The sequence below is a fragment of the Lates calcarifer genome, linkage group LG11 (assembly GCF_001640805.2).
Source record: "Lates calcarifer isolate ASB-BC8 linkage group LG11, TLL_Latcal_v3, whole genome shotgun sequence".
In the NCBI taxonomy this organism is placed as follows: Eukaryota; Metazoa; Chordata; class Actinopteri; family Centropomidae; genus Lates; species Lates calcarifer.
In genome coordinates this window covers 17,087,679-17,105,840 of record NC_066843.1, presented here as the reverse complement: position 1 = coordinate 17,105,840, position 18,162 = coordinate 17,087,679, and the positions used below count along the sequence as shown (strand labels likewise).

The 18,162-nt window shown below is 41.5% G+C and overlaps 1 protein-coding gene across 1 annotated transcript in view; it reads right to left on the bottom strand.

Annotated features, from left to right (window-relative positions):
• Positions 1–18,162, bottom strand: part of grin2ba (glutamate receptor, ionotropic, N-methyl D-aspartate 2B, genome duplicate a) — a 116,439-nt gene that overhangs the window by 88,311 nt on the left and 9,966 nt on the right. The gene's annotated exons all lie outside the window — the stretch shown is intronic.

Sequence of the window (18,162 nt, the reverse complement as noted above, 5' to 3'; positions counted from 1 at the left end):
CACTTTATGCACCAAACAATTAAGTGATTATTTGAGAGAGTAATTGGTGGATTGATCAAAAAGTCATTAGTTGCAGCCTTCGTTGTTTTATTGCCAGTTTTTCATGCTAAACACCCAGTTTCCCTGTGTTTGTGCCACCCTAGATCTGCTTCAGAAATTACTGCTTGCAAGTGGCTGCAAGACATAAATTCCTGCTGACACATTTCAAAAGATTTTAATGACTGAAAGCTGGTGACAGGCCAATTTTCAAACCACGCTGATCTATCACGCTGTGGCTATGTGATCTGTGAAACATATTCCTACAGAATATGAAGCTATGTTTACTTTCAATGGCAGAAAATATTCTTACTACTAGAGCAGAATTAAGGAGAGTGCATTTCTTCGTTTTGTACTCCAGTCCCTATTGCCCAGTTATGACTGCTTCAGCCTCTGTTACTGTACAGATGCACCAAGGCATCGGCCAATTAGGTAAGAACACAGTGTTTCAGGTAGTTACCCACCCCAACCAAACAAAACCAGGTACTAAGTGGACCCAAATGGACTATAAATGGGGTAATAGTCATTAATGAACATAGAGGCTGACATGGCTCATATTGCTGTAGTGGAAAGTTGACAGAGCAGGGGATATGAGGCATGACACAGCTCTGTAATTGGCTCCCTTTTTTGTCAGCTATAAATCACACAATTATAACTAGCAGGGAGTCCACAGTGGATCTCTGCATGTGTCAAATGCAGAGCAGCTATTAGAGGGCAGGTCATGATGTGGTCCTGTATGAAACAAACACTAACTGCACACATACACAATCAGGAAAATTGGCTTTCCAGTCAATCAAAATACCTTGCGTGGCCTTAAAGGTGAACCGACAGGCAGCATATTGTTTGAGTTTTGTATGTACTATATGTGACTGAGCAGCACTCTGTCCCAATCACAACATATTCTGCTCTCAACGTAATAAATCCGCACAGGACAGGAAACATTACTGCCAAGAATGGTTTGTGCACTTGTGGGCAGCATGAATGTGTATGTGTGTGTGTGTGTGTGTGTGTGTGTGTGTGTGTGTGTGTGTGTAGTTGATGAATTTGGTTTGAAAGGTTGTGAACAGCGCCAGCAGTGGCTTGCTCTCCCTAATGCATTTTTAGAACTGACATTTATGTTTTTTGTTCAAATGAAAGCCAGCAGAAAAATGTAACCTTAGAGCTAATCTTTAGCGATGAGATGGCTTTGATTCGAAATTGATTCAACGGCAGACAGACAGCACATGACAATATTAAAAACATTTTTCAGTCTGTGGTAGCATTTTGAGAAGGCGAGCCCCCTCTGCCCTGGGGATGTGACCAGGCCACATTGCGGGTCACTGCGCCGCATACTGATGAGCGGAGAAATCAGCTGGATACTGGAATCGCTGCCAAACCTACGATACGTGAGAATATGAAAGAAATTCTGGTCTAATGTGAGAACTCATTACAAACTGCTCTGATAAATATTCATGCAGCCTGTCTGTGCAGCCTGCTGTGGAGGTGGAAGGTGGCGAGTGTATGTGTATGTGTGTGTGTGTGTGTGTGTGTGTGTGTGTGTGTGTGTGTGTGTGTGTGTGTGATTATGTGTTTGGACCTGTGTCTGTACATGATGTTCTGAAGGAGCCACTCACCAGCCCCCTCACCAAAGCAGACCAGCTAGGCTTTGCAATCACATGTTCGCTGAGGCTCCAGGACCAATCTATTGGCATAATGGTGCCTATTTCCAGAAAGAGGGAAGGTTGAAGCGTCCATCGCTCTCTTCCTCCTCGATTCCCTCTTTCTCTTTCTTTAACTCGATTTATCTCTTTCTCTCTCCGTTTTATCATTTTGTCTCTCCAAACAATGCTTCCTCTAAATTCTCCTACTTATCTCTCTCTTGTGCTCGCACTCTCTCATCGCCCTCTTCTCATTATGTGGTAAGTGTCAGGTTTGTCGATGGTGTTATTTGCATGAAAACTAGAGGACAAAGGCAACTGGCAATTTTTCACATTTATTGCCTGGTTTGATATTTAGGAGGACAGCAGAAGATGGCACGGAAAGACAATCTCCCCATATCTCCCTGGATGACTTCAAATCGGCTATGGTGTGTGTACATTATCTTAACCTGCTAAGTCAGGCGTGCTGTAGTAGCTTCATTTCTCCTTTTAATTGAAATGAGAACGTCATGATGAGAGGCTCACAGTGGCAGAATAAGTACCAGGAGTTTGAAAAATTGCCCGTTACGTCAAACCCACACACACTTGGGGCTACTTACGAGTGTAATTCTTTTGTCGGTGCTAGCTTGTGATTTCATTATAAGAAATGAACAGATGAGGAGGAGAAACTTCATCTGTGGCTTTTAGCATTATGCAGGGAGAGAAACTCTAAAGACTCTGGAGAGTGACTATTTTTGACAGCTGTAATCTAATGCTAAGTTGTTTGGCACCACATTGTGCTTTTCTGTAGGTTTCCAGGTTAAATCCATAGGTGGCATCTTGCCCCGGCCCAGAGCAAGTACTGACGGGTGATGAAAGAAAATGTTACCTGGACAACCTCTTTGACCGCGCAGCAGCGAGACGTGGGGGCGGCTGATCGCACCCACACAACCTGTGGCACCGTGGTGGGTTGGAGGAATGGCACAGACTACCCAGGGCTTAAACTGCAACGCTTGTCGTTGCCTTCAAGTCTCTATTTAAAAATCATTTGTAGGGCTGTTTCTCTTTTTATGGTTTTGAAATTGGCTGTTGTTGAAATGCAAAAAGCTGTGAGCAGCTAGAACAGACAGAAGCCGAAATGTCTCAGACAGATTTTGAACAGAGGGCAGAGGACATTTAGTACAAGTTCTGGTTGATCAGAAAATTATTATGTGGGACTTTGAGTGATGGATAATTAGACATACAGATGTTTGTTATATATGGAATAATTATGGCAGGAGGAAAGAGACAGTCATTTCCTGTGCATAAGGTCTATGATTACGCCTCTGCACACATTTCCTTCTTTATTTATAAGTTGAGTGTGTGTGTGTGTGTGTAACCTGCAGTTCAGTGTTGTGTCCTCCAGTCCCTTGCAGCTCTACAGCTCCCCTGCTTGCTTGTGCCTCTGCTCCAGGCTTTCTGCATCCGTGAGGAACAGGAAGAGTGAGCAAACTAAACTCCCTCTGCAATCGCGGACAATTCACTGAGAGAGTCGGCCGTCTTACGTTAAGCCATTTTGGTCTGGACAATATGCATGTTGATATTAAAAGTGAATCTCTGTCTGCCTATCTCTCCAGCTGCTGCAGCCCCGGTGAGCGAGTCCTGCTCAAATACTCATCAATATCATGCACAGGTCTATACTTTATTTTCCAATTCAGTCTGACAGAAGAACGAAATGCGCTCCAGGCATCATCTGGAACAAACCATTGAGTTCAAATTATTTTAAATATGTTTCTGCTATTTGTTTTTGCACATATTTGGTGGCATATCATTTTGAATAGATTTGTTTCAACATATTTCACTATGGTGTACTAATGTAACTTAAATTTTCATTGAGTTATCACTGTATTTATTAAACTGATGCAGCTGATTTAAATTCCTAAATTAGTACTTCTGTGAGTATGCATTGGGCTACAAGCTTTTTAAAATAGTGAGTTAAAACTAATAGAGGTAATAAAAGCATCCCATTCATGTATCTGTCTATAGTGGAACTGGGGAACCAAAGAGCCTGTGGTTCTTTCACACAGTGTGCTGTACGGGAGGATGCCAAGAGAACAGAAGGTAGGGGCAGGCTGTGGGTGCATTTATAAACCCATTATTAAATGCATCATGATTCTCAAAATTGGAAATTGGTTAGGAATGGACTTAATAAGACAAGCTGAAGTTGATCCATACTCACCGGCACAAAGGCCAAGTCTTAACAGTCTGTAGATCTTTCATGTAAGGTAAGCTGTTTAAAACAAATCATGCTGCTTTCCCAAATTACAGGAGGGTATGAGGTGACCTTCCTTAATGAATTAATAAAATTATGAGGATCATAAAATTCCACCTGGCCCTCCTCCAAAGTTCAGTGTGACTGTATACAGAAGCAAGATAGAAATTATGTAAATCAGACAAATTTCCCAGGCTAGGAAAACTTCCTCCTGGAACATAATACATTTATTGTCCACTCTAAACTATCCATCAATCCATGCTCTTGTGGCCTTTCTCAAGATAATCACCATATTCTAAACATAACCTACACTGCTATCTACTGCACTTATTTGCCCTGATGATGTTATACATTAGTCTTCATTGGGGTACTCTTTATAGTCATGTATCAGTGATTCATCTCAGATTATTCAAAGATTTCTGCCTTGCTGAATCACCTTATGCTAAGCACCTGTGCTTGGCTGTCTGGAAGGAACCAAGTGCTCACTGGTAGACCAATTGTGGATTGTGTGAGTTTCATCCAACCCTTCTAATTGTACATTGAAGGGGCTGCAAAATGGCCAAAACTGTCTTACAGCTTATGTGTAGTGTAGTACAAAAGATATAAATTAAAACTGATTTATGATGGGACTTATTGAGCTGCACCGGACAGTCAATGGAGCAACTATGCTGAGAGAACAAAAATGGGGTGTCACAGCTTTCAAACAACACATTCAATATCAATAATGCCCCTAATTTAGTAACCACAATGCAGACGTACTGCCAGCAGCTGTTCCTGGCCGCAGAGCTGCCCAGAGAGCCCTCACACCATCCAAAAACGCCAGAGCGCCGAATTCACTTGGCTAATTTACAGGGCAGACAGAGTCGCAATGTGAAGCATTTCCTCATCGTTTCCTGAGATGTGGCAGCTGTTGAACGGGTAAACCCGCCTGCAGCTGTTTGATGATGTGCTGGTCCTGCAGCTGACGGAGTCAGACACAGGGATAATGCATGATCAACTTGTGCGTCCACACACTTCTCTCAAGCCAGCGGTCATAACAGAGTAAAAACAGTTTTGTCTAGTCTCAGGTGGCATGTGTGTGTGTGTCTTTCTGTGAGTTGTGAGTCATTGTAGGCATGTCTGTTTGTTACCAGCCATCTTCCATCTACCATCAGCTGTTTATTTTTGCATATCAAGTCTCCTATAGACACAAAGACACTTGAACACTTCAGATTGACAAATGTGTTTTGACAACACTCAGGGAGATAAGCACTTGGTCTCCAGGATCTCTCCCAGGGACACATTTCTATTTACACCTACTCCGCCTCGCAGAGGAGACGCTTAATCTTCTCCATGATTTGTGGCTTCAGCTCCAAAATCCCTCTCTCTGCTCTGTTCTTTTTTCTCGTCCATCCCTATTTTTCCTCTCCGTTCTCTTACTTCCCTTCCGCCTCATTTTATCTACTTTGCCGTCTCTCCCCGGCTGCCTTGCATCAGCATTAGTGCTTCAGTCCGTGTGTCATTGTGAAAGACCTTTACAGGAGTGTTATACATGTGGAGTTATGCAGCAGACTGCATTGTCTGCTGAAAGGTAAAGCTAGGGATAGGAAGAGTATGGTGCATTGAGTGACCCCCGTGCCGATAACAGCGCTGTAATCACTTTAAATGTGTTTTATTGTCAGCTTTTCACAGATTAGAGCAGCAATAATCTGTCCTCCTCCATCCATCTCATTCCAAGCTGTTATTTTTGGCACCAGGATTCTGCCTTTTTGGATTAGTAGGTGTGCAAGAGTTTTTTGTTGTTGCTGTTTCTTTGTGGGGCTGACTGTGCTCATGTGTGTGTACTAGTGAGAAAAAACAAGGTTGTATAGAAAGGTATCTGGACCACTCCATTGTGAGAGAAAATAATCTTGAGTGGATGCGGTGCAGGATCGGTTTCTTAAAAGAAGATACTGGAATACAGTGTGGCTGCACGCTCAAAATCTGCCTCTTCAAGTGGAAATCAACATCTCACGGGTGCGCTTGGATAAATCAAAACCCGATCCCTGAAATATGCTTAAGCAAGAACATGGCCTAATCCGCTACTGTACTGTGTCTGCCGTGTCTGGCGGTACAATGCACACATCACTAACCCTGGCAAAGGGACGAGGACACAGGAGAAAAAGTCTCTGTACAGGAAACCTAAATAAATTCTGATATCTTTAAGGACGTTTTACACAAAAATGTCATTTTCTACTCCGTCTACTCCATATTCATCTTTAGTAAAATGTTGTACATGTTCTATTATTCTGTCAATTCTGCGATCTCAAGAGCATCAGAGTCTGCACGTAATAACAAAGAGGTTATACAAAATCATACACCCATAATTTTTTACAGACCTCTCTAATTCATACCACTAACACACTGCAGCTAACACACTGTAGGAAAGCTATCTCCTCACTCTCCCCTGAGGCTGAATATTGACTGATGACTTTCATTTTGACCTATCAATTCTGTTGCTAATTTTACACATTTCAATTAACTCCAGGTATTCTTCCACAGGACTTGCTATGATTAGAGGCTGCACGTGGATGGATTTCACCACCCAAGCCTCAATACTGTCATTTTTACTGGTTTTCAATAGGAGAAGCCGTACACACATCTCCAGTCATTTTGCGGATGCTGTTTTTTTGCATGATCATCACAATTTTCTTGCAGACGTAAGGCTGTCACGGCTGTCTCTCTCGCAGTCTTCCCGGTCTGGTGTGCTGAGCGCCTCTCCGCTACGGGATGATGATGAGACTCCCTACAGGGATAATGACATCTAAGAGCGCCTCTCCAACGGATGTCCCCCGGATTTAATCCCACCCAACGCTCAGCCTGAGAGCGACGCACACCCCGGAGAAGAACAGCAGCACGACATACAGACAGACAGACAGACAGACAGACGGGAAGGTTTGCCAGTTCGACAGGCAGCAGCTGCTGAGATACACAAAGAGACAGTTAGTCAGACTGGCCAGTTCGCCAGCAGACATCCAGCAGGAATAGAAGCAGACAGGAACAAACACTCTGCCACTGGTGAACACCTAAGCATTGTGGGTGGCACCAGGGTAAAACTGGTCTTCACAAAGCTAAGACAGCTTTTCTAATCCGAGAACAGTATGACAAGATGTCTACTGCAGACACACTAGACATAAAATGCCTTGGTTAGGCCGGATAGTATGTTCTCTTTGAGCTGATACCATCCCCTGGATAAAAGCAGCTCTTAAAAGCACCTGTTACTAGTAAAGAAATACTTCTTCGCCTACTCCCATCCACAACTAGGTCAGCACAAGTGGTCAGCTACACCATGACAACCTTGCAGCTGGTAGAGAATCAATGCATTGCTCAGGGACACCTCTGCAGGTGAGATACTCAGCAAAGGGACTGTTTTATGGACAGTCACAATAGTTCCTATGTGATGCACCAACTCTAAACAGTTTACTCACAATTATTCACGGCTCCAAATATAACTAAATGGTGGCACTGACTACCAGGAACATGTGTAAAAGATGATCTGACTCCAGGTCAGGTCAGGAGACCTTCCAAGCCTCTCTGTGCCTGTCGCCATGACTACCAGGAGGACTCCATTTGCAGCGCCACAGTCAGCAGAGTGAGTCGCTCCAGTACCTTCAATTAGCAACCCATTATCATTCATGAGTTTGTTTGTGCAAAGCTGTAAGATTGAATTCCAGTTAGTCCTTCCTCCTTGTACTCGCCCGCTGATATAATGTAAAGGGAAGCAGAAGCAGCAGCACTACAGCAGCAGCCCTGTGCTCCTTTCCAGCTCCGCCACCGCACTCCATTGGGCTAATTTCTGCTTCGTTGAGGCCTGGCTCATCCCCCTATCTCCCTAGGATGGTGTCAGTTGTACTTGCAAGACACGCAAAGGTCATAAATTAGCAATAGGGCCGCCTTGAAGGAGACATGCTGTTAAGCTTCAACCTGGTGGTACTCCTAAGAGGGGCTTTTAAGAAATCACTGTTTTGCATATAAATATATTCATAGATTTGGTTTTTATTTATTTCATTTGACAGTATAGCGCAGACACTGTCGCTGTCCTTTGACAGTGAAAAGCAGACAAGCAGAGCTGCCCCCTCTTGCCTGAGCCGCTGTTCTTCGTGAATGGCACAAAAACAGGAGCCATTTTCATTGTTTATCTCAGACGCTTTCACCGCTCATCCAACATGACCAGTGAACAAAAGCTTTCTCTTGTTACCATCATAACAACCCAACAAAAACATATCTCACTTGTCGTGACACAATTAAAGGAGTGGTAGTGTGTGGTAAACAGGGCCCACTGGACTAGTAGCTTTAGTGGTGTGTTTCTGTCCTCCTGGCTGTTTTGTGTGATATAATGGTGTTGACCCCAGTGGCGCCAGACCCTCCATATTGAGTTATTATATTTATGCAACCGCTAAGCTCCTCAACTATTTCACAATGCTGTCAGCCCTCAGTAGCTGTGCATGGACAAGGCCTGCTGTGGACATTCTCAATTTCTGGAGGAAAATTGAGCAGCGAGCAACAAGAGAGATCAAGAGAGAAACAGACAGAGCGAGACAGAGAGAGTAAGAGTCAGAGGGGGAGAAGGAGTGAGCCCTGTATATTTTATTCAGTGGCAGCAGAGTACAATTCATAATCAGGGCAGACTGATTCACAGTTTTAATTAAAAAGTAGCCATATAGCGCCGGTGGTAACATCTTGATTTATGAAGACCCGGCCACAGGCTCCCATCCACCAGAGAGAGAGTGAGTCCACCATAGAGGAGGAGGGCTGGGGAGAGGAGCAGAGGGGGTGCTAACGCTCATGAGGAGAGGAAGTGTCTCGTTTCTCACAGCAAGGTGGTTGGCACTGTGGGCATATAACTCAGAGCGAGTGTGTCGGAGTGTGTGTGCGTGACAAGCATATGTGCAGGTCTGTCTACTTGAAGCCCAACTGATATATCAACATGGCCGATATTACTGGTTGATTTCAGTATTGGCATATAGGGTGGCTCATATGTAAGACAAACCTGCAGTATAGAAATCCAAAAGATATGTCTGATCTTGTTTAGAAACATAGTCACCTTTACACTATATGGTCTTAGAGAAGCTGAAGTGCATTTTTTTTAACAGTAAAAAGTCCTGTTATCTTGGTCAAAATTCTTAAAACAAACAAATTTAAGGGATGTTTACTTATGATACATGTTTATGTTATGTTGTATGCCTGTATTTAATTGTTAAACTCATGACCAAGACATGCAGCCTCTGTGGCCCCCCCTCCCATTTGAATACAGCACACCTGTACAAATAACTGAACTAGTGAGTAAACACATGCTTCTGTTATAGCTATTGGGGTAAGTGTTTCTAACACATACAAAATCTTAGTATATTTTAGCTCTGTTTTTCTTTACATACTGTAACTAGAGTGTGAAGCTTTCACTGACATTAGACAATGGTGGAAAGACACCTTGCTCTGGTCCCCACACTGACAAAGGATTACTGTATGACTGTATTTCATAATAAAAGACAACCAAATACTTGACTTGAATCGTGTTTTATGGACAATAAAGGTGAATTAGCTTTCATTACAGACTGGCTCCATCTGTTGCAACACACAGTGGAAGTAGCATTATAAAATTTTGGAAACTTAAGGTTACTGTCCACATAAAAGAGGAGGCTCAGTACTAAAACTGACACCAAGGATTAGAACCTACTATCACTCTCAGACTAATAGAGTGAGTTATGTTAAGTAATAAAATTGAACTTCTCTGATGTTGCTGAAGGTTTATATGAACTTTTGCTATATATGATATGTGTATTTGTGTGATATATATCACTGAAACATACTACTAAAGCTACTAGGCCAGTATAATAATGTTTTAGATACACAAAATAGTCTAACTATAAACTATATTAAACTATATATTCAGTCAACATTAAAGTAGTTTTCTTTTCATAATTGCAGATAAAATCATGTTTTCAGGTTTTTGAGGGCCCTCCCTTCGCTGGCGCCCTGAATACTTAACTCAACCCCTCACTGTGATGCCTCTGCTCTAAACTATCCATATTAATATCAGCCAGAAATCCAGCATGAGTCAGACTCCAGTCTGCATGTACGTGAGCAGTTACACTTCATGATGCATGCCTCTGACCTGAAACACTAAAGATTAAAAAAAGACAGCATATGGTAAAAAAAAAGAAGAAGATAGATAGGTAGTGGTATAGATATTGGCTGTAGAATGAAAAGTCTTTTGGAAAATGGCCAGCGCTGCAAATTTAACCAGGGCTGATGGAATTTGCGTTGGTCTGACAGTAATGTTAAGTTTATGTCAGCCCCTTCATTTAAATCACCACCATAACAGAATCCCCTGATACAGAGAGATTTTAATTAAAAAACTGTGAGAGAGAGAGGAGAGATAAATGCAGTGAGAGCATGACAGAAAAGAGAGAAGGAGGGAGAGATGGAGCATTAGACGAGAAAGATGATGCAGAGAGCAAAGTGAGAGAGGAGAACAAGGAAAAGGAAAAGGAGGGATGGAAAAAGGGAAGGAGTGATTATAGGAGTGAGATAAGTGGAATGTAAGAGCTCATGCTGTACTGAAGTGAAAACAGAAAAGCACAGTGTGTCTCTACTTTCCTTATGCTTGTGTTTATTTTCAATGGCTCACTGCAGTGTTCTAGGACTTCACTCTGTACGTGTGTGCATGTGTGTGTTTGTCTGTGTGTGCATCTGTGCATGTGTTTTGCTTCCTTCTGTGCTCTCCCATTCTTTGTCACTCTGGCTGATTGATTTTTTTAAGGTCTGGCTCACTCGCAATCACGACAGAAACCATAGTGAAAGTACATACACTCACAAACACACACAAAATAACCACACGCACATACTGGACATGTACTGACATGCACACTGACCCACCTCATACTCTCGCACAAATACACACAAGCACGCTGGAGAAGGCTGCATCAAATTGAATGATGCATACACATACCATGAAATAATCCATTTATGTATAGGGCACACAGGGCCTCAGTGTAAAGTAATGAACATGCAGACACTGACTCTCAACCTTAACCATTCAAGCATATCCATGGTGCCTCTTCAATTACACAACTGATCTATCGCAAAAGATACACACTTACAGAAAGATATAGCAAAACAGATCTGGAAATGCAAATAGATGCCAATCCCATTTATATTTAACTAATTATAATTAACAGTGGCTTCCTCCACTGTCAGCACAATCTAAAATTACCAGAATCAAAAAGCTTCCCAGATGTGTATCTACACCACATTGTCAGCAATGTGTACCTGACACATTGTCCATGTGAAAACACATGCTTGCAACATCATTAATGACAAAAGTTTTGAGCAGAAAGTCACCTTCAAGTTTATCTCTACACACACACACACACACACACACACACACACACAGACTGGAGAACACAGTACATAGAAGAGAACTAACACTCCACTGTGCAACTGAGGAGACAGTACCTTGTGTCACCCTGAGGGTTTCCCTGCTTCATAATAGATATCAGATACTTGGGCAGCAGTTAAAGCAGAAATAAAGTCAGAGGGCAATTTTGTCATGACAGATATGATAATTCCAGTGGTCTTAAAATGAAATATTTTATTATCCTGGTGTCAAAACAGAGCTCACCCTTTAAAAGAAGAAAAAAAAAATTCTCCATATTTGTTTAAATGTGAGACTTAACATCTGATGTAGAATCCTCTATTACGCACACATCATCAAAACTCATTGTTCATACTAAAAGGTTACTCAGTTCCCAAAGTGTCAAATGTTAAAATACACATGAAACTCAACAATGTGTTTTGAATTCTCCTTTGTGTGCCTTTATGCCCTTCCACAAATTTAATTTACATAATAAATGATAAACAGTAACAATGTTGAACTTCATCTTTATTATTTTTTTCACATTTTTTTACCATATTAAAACCCAAACGTCTTTGTTGCCTCAATTACTTGCCCATGTTCCTTCTTCATACAGAGTTTTAGGATGGGACTGTCAGTCATTACCACATTTCCATAATTGCAACCACTATCAACACTTATGATCAAAACTTCATCATATAACGCTAGCTGTATAGCTAAGATAAAGCCTTCACAGAATTTATTGGTACAATTACAATGTGTGAGAGCCCTGCAAATCAAAACAGCTTGAATCCTCTGTTAAATGCTCAGTTCTGAGGATTAATATGGTCTATAGACATCCTATAGACCTACTAGGCTGGGATATTTTAAGGCCGATTGCCCCTGTACCCTCCACTGGCTCTTATGATATTGTTAACTTTATGTTTAATGGAGCATCTCGGTGACCCAGCAGACCAACGTGCATATCATGCATTTGCAACATTCTCCGGGTCTCTCCCAGCTTAGCTATGTGTGTTATTTCTCAGCAGTGAAGAAATCAAATCTGTATAGTTCTTGACATTCTAAGTGAAACATGTTGTTGAATCATGGGGTTCAATAAAAACCCTTAGAGAACTTCTTATTTCTGTCAAATCAACTTGGTTTCAATGTGTTTCCAAGCCTACTAAGTCCTATTGATCACCAGTTATTCAGTATGAGAATTTGAAAACTACTCAAAACCAATCTCTTTCTGTCTCTCCTTCTCTTTCCATATCTCTCTCTCTGTCTCACACACACACACCACACACACACCACACACACCACACACACACACATCCTTAATGAGGGTGCTATCAGGGTCTGGCTGTGTGAACGTGTTCTAATTGTCTCATCTTTCGAGGTGGCACATTCTTGGGCCAAGGTTTAATTTAACACCCAGTCCTCCCCCCAGTGCTGCTGTTATTTACACCCCACCCCATCACCACCACACATGCACTCACTTACACCCCGGACTCACCCCTCCAAAAGTGTTCTTGTACACTAACCATGACCCCTCTCTCACAGCCATGTCATTGCTCACTGTGTGCCCTCTCATCTTTCCCTTACTGCTCCGTCACCCACCAACACCCCATCTCCGCTCATTGTAAATTAATTGGCAAGCTGTTGTCATGTAATACTAACTGTATTAGAAACAAGTGTGTGCTGATCCCCTTGTTATTCTGTTTACTACACCTCTGACCACGCTGCAGAAACAAGAGTCCAAAGTGTTTAGCACCTTTAAAAGTTACATAACCAAGACGGCTGGGAGGCAGAGGCTGTTTCAAAAACAGTGATACAGGTCATGATATTCATTACTCTGACAGGAGATCAGAATTTAGAGGGAATATTATAATCTGTCCAAATAATTAGTTTTGTTTTCCCCAAAGCATGTTGGAAGAATGCATTGAAGTCTGAAATTGAAATATTTGATAATAAAAACAGCTATAATCAAAATTGTTATTGTAACAATGTACCAGATGACATGTGACAAAAATGTGACAAAGTGAAAAGGGCAGCTCATAGTGATGAACTACACCTGAATCTGCAGCTCCCCCCAGCTCATTGAGTTTCAGCTCATTGCTTTGCCTTTCCTGCCTGCAACTTTACTGTTTTGGTTCACAATTGGGTTCATAATTGGGTTAGGGTTAGGAATATGAATATTGTTGTATTCTCAACCTGCCTCCACTTCCCTCAAGTATATAATAATAATAATAATAATAATAATAATAATAATAATAATAATAATAATAATGGAAAAGCAACTGATACAACACCACAACTGAGCCACAAACAGTCACAATGCCAAAATGAGAGATTGAGAGATTTACCAAGACTAATCTATAGGGTTTTCAGCATTTTTCATGATGGCAGACAGGGACACAAATGACAGTGTGTGGAAATTGATCCATAATTAATCCATGAGTATGAAATCTTCTGTGCAAAGAAATGTTTGTCAGGAGTTTTCACAATTGAACAATCTTACATCGGCACTTATCATTTTCAGTAGTTCTGAAACTCTGGTTCTGGCTTTCAGAAATCAATGTGAGATGCAAACAGGAACAATGGACTGAATACACAGGAGAGGTTAAATGGCTGCATGAGAACTGCATCATCTTCGGGTGCATTGAGTTTAATCAGTCAAACTTTGACAAACCTATTATGTTTGTATGCCTTACAATAGCTCACATCACAATCTCCCTTCTCTCCCTTTTGTCTGTCTGCCTGGTTGGAAGTATTACAGCACCTATTCTCTTCTTCCCTCCCCCCTCCCTTCTCTCTCTGTTTCCCTCTCTCTGCAGACTAGCTGCCACATATCACAGATTTTGACAGTACATGGATGAGGTCCCTCAGGGAGGCATTAGCTTCCTATTGGGAGTTCTTCTGCTAAACCCCTGGTGGGCATTTTTCCTTAACACAAACCAATCAGCAACTTTAAATATTATCTACTGACAAATAGAGTCACAGGAAAAGGCTGTAGGAGGTTTTAGGACAGGCCAAGACTGGGGTTGAGAGCCTGCAAGGTGGCAGGTAGGGCAGAGCAGGCTGTGGAGTTTGCTTTGCTTTGGTGTGGCCACTGAAGCGAGGTGAGCATTAGCTATGACATTTCAACAGCAGCAGGGCCCGGAGACGCTGCCTCGCGCCCGGGTTATCTCCAGGTCTACTCACAGTAGAGAGCGCATTCAGGGATGGTTGAGGGTCACTGCCCATGCTTAACCATTTCATTTTTGCTACATCACAAACAGGCTTTTAGAGATTTTTTTTTGCATGTGTGTGTGGCTCTGCTGATGATGCACCTCCATCCAATCTCATAGCAGGGGGCGTAGCTCACTTCTGGTAGAACACTATATCAGGGAAAGCAATCCCTTTTCTGGTATAGACTGATTTATTGTCCGGCACAGTTTTCATAATGGGAAAGAAAAACTTAGCTTAGTAGAGCGGAAATGAACAAAAAGAAGTTTAAACATCATTACTTAGTTGCAGCTTCTGTACAACAAGACATTAATCAAATTCTATGAGAATAACATTAATCATGTTCCACAACACAAGTGTTATTATTCCGGATTAAAGCTGGATCCGAGGAGTTGCTCTTAAATCAAGGATGACAACACCAAGTTGCACAGAGTTATGTAAAACTGTATTCAGTCTGTGCAACTACTGAACAACACAGTAGTCTTTGGAGTGAATCAAAGTTCACTGCCCTCCAACTGTACCATTACAGTACAAATGAAGTATAAATTAAGAATGTTTTTGTTTTATCATTTGGCTGCAATCACCCATTTTCTAAACTACACAGTGAAACCCTCTGATACTCTGCATTGTTAGTCCTCTAGACATGAGCACAAGTGTTTCTTGTCGATCACGGCTGCGGAAAGATGCTGACCTATAGAATACACAAACCGAAACAAATCATTCACCCGCTTCAACAACACAACCTCTAGGTGAGGCCAGAAAACAACAAGCCAGCTTAAGTCGAGCGCAGGGCTGCTCTTCCAAGCAACTGCTCACATGCCTGTGCATGCTTATAGTCAAGTGTGTAGATATGTGTGAGCACACAGGATGTAGAATTTCTAGACAGAGACACAGCTACACCATGATCTACATATTAACACAAAAAGTCACCAACAAAAAAACCTATAGTGAAATGCATATACACAAGTATCAATATATGGATTGAATACACTAAAATATACACATATATAGACACAGATATAGATACATATTAATCTAGGAGTGTGTCTAACAACTATTTTCATTATTTATTAATCACTACCTTTACAATTAATCCATTATTTAGCCCAAAGGGCAGGCATGGAGGGAGAGAGGTAAAGCAAATGTATGGTGTAAGATGAGAGAGAGGTGCATTTTGATGTTCTAAAAAGACAAGTTATTGTTGTTTGGCTCACTGATTTGACTCACAATTAATGCACTCCTTCTGGGAGTCATAACTCAGTCAAATCTGAAGACTCGAACATGATTCACACATTTTTTGCTCCTTCCGAGGACATCTCTGATGTTGGTGTAAAGAAACATCAATAAACCTACTTAGAAATCATAGAAAAAAAGACTCTCCCTATAACTCCAGAATTACCACGTAATTGAGTGATAGTTTTTTGTACATCCATGGCTACACTGCAAAGAGGAAATTCTAAAAAAGGGAGTCCCCGACTGTATGCCATCAATATGCTTCCTGTTGACGAGGAGGAGGGTGGAGGTGAGCATTACCTCAGTTTTGCCTGGAGGGAGGCCTACAGTGTCAGACTTTGAAAAACTCAGATTTAGTCTTTAAAAAAAAACACAAAATTGTGAAAATCACAATCTTCCAGACCATGTTTTGCTCAACCAACTTAACACTAACATACAACAGAAAAAAACAGCAAAGCCTCACATTTGAGAAGGTGGCGCAAGCATATGTTGACATTCGCCCTTGACTTAATTAATCTTTTTTTTTTTAATTGCTGTCAACTAAATTCCTGTTGATCAACTATACTCAGCATTAGATCTATCCAACAACTGGAGCACAAACACTGACAGCACCTGGAGCCTCCTCACAGCAGCATCTGAGGACATGCCAGAAAATAACAGATGCCACCAAAGCAAATGTTGGAAGTGCAATGCTCAGCTAATGATTGGATCTGCAGGCCGTTTTCCAGGTGACTTATGTTACTGCTCCGCTGCTGGAGATGAGGATGAGTGAAGCTGTATTGATCCGCTGTTTTGCAACCCAATCGATGCCACCACACAGATCTTAGCTGTGTTTTCAGGTCAAGCTAGAACATGTGATCCTAAGGTCCAGACTCAATTAATATTAGCTGATAGCATTACTCTGTGACAAATAACCAACAGGGACTTACATTCACCTCTTATGATTGTGCTGCTGTATCTATCAAGTTTATTCAATTACAAGATAATTGAACATCAGTGGAGCCTGGGTTGAATGATATGATTGGAATTCATTACAAAGAGAAACGTGCCAGGTTGAGTTTGCTGTGCCTGAAAAGTTTTGAGTTTTTCGAGTAAGACAGTTATTGAATTAATGAGATATGCCCACACTTTGCTGTTATATGTGACAAAATAGAATAGACAGCAGCACAGTCACATCAGAAGTCATTGTCTTCCTGAGAAAACACACAGCTGCGCTCTCTCTATCCTCTACTGCACGTCCCCAGAAACAACTACCAAAACACTTCCTCTTTTCTCCTCTTCCCCTTGTTTCTTTTCTCTTGGCCTTTTCTTCATCAAAAGCCTCCTAACTCCCTGGCTCTTGAATTTGCTCTAATTTAGGAAGACACAGTCGAAGGAAAAAAATAATCCTCCGACTTCAGTAAAAAAGCATAAAAGAAGAATGATGTCAATTATGAATATTCTCCCAAAATAAGCACACAAGCATATTGTCCTATTCAGCAGAAGAATGCAACACCTGACTTAAAAATGACACTACTGGTGGAAGACATATATACCCAAGAGGTACTCAGTTATCTCACTGTTATGCTTCGATACAGAAATCCACCATTAATTACATTCTGTACGTCAGCAGGCAGGAGAGAGGTGATCCTAAAATATCTCATACTATATTTCACGCATCATAGATTGTCGCTTCAATGCATTCGACCAGTTTTGTGCACTAGGTATGAATGATGATGTTGAGTCTAACTAAAAGTGTGCTGTTAATTGGATTTGAAAAAAATGAATGAAAATCCATGCTGCACTTAATTAATGGCACTGAGTGGTGGTGATATAATGAGAGGCCAAAATCCTATTTAGGTTAGGTACACAGGGGTTGGAGATAAAGCTTTTAAAAAAATTATGGGACATTATTATTCTAATATGTCCTCATTTCAGCTAATATTCCAGCCAGTGCGTTTTCTAAACAGTTTATGTAAGAGCAAGAAGATTGCTGGACACAATAATAAGTCTAATAGACTAATAATCAATGCAGTGCACAAATTAATGCTACATTTTTCAAAGACAGTTGTTTGGTGTTGTTAATGAGATGCACCATCACTGCTAATTCATCTATATGGTGAGGTTATATGACGTAAGGCAATAGTAGGCAATCTGCAGCGTCAGCATTAGCTGAGGCAGCTGTGTGACTTTCAGCTAACGACAGAGGGCCGAGGCTGAGGCACTTCATTACGAAGCTGCACTGTCGTTCTGCTGCTGGCTAAGGCACTGGCTTCAGGTAACAGGAGTAACTGTGTAATGGCAGCATTTTGTAGTGCGCGTGCACACTCCCCTTCTCCCCTGCACCCACCCCCTAACCACCATCTCCTATCAAAAAAAAACAAAACAAAAAAAAAAAACCAAGAAAAAATTTTGTTTCTCACTCTTGCTCCTCTTGCACCGAGGCTCAGTCTCTTAAACATCACGGC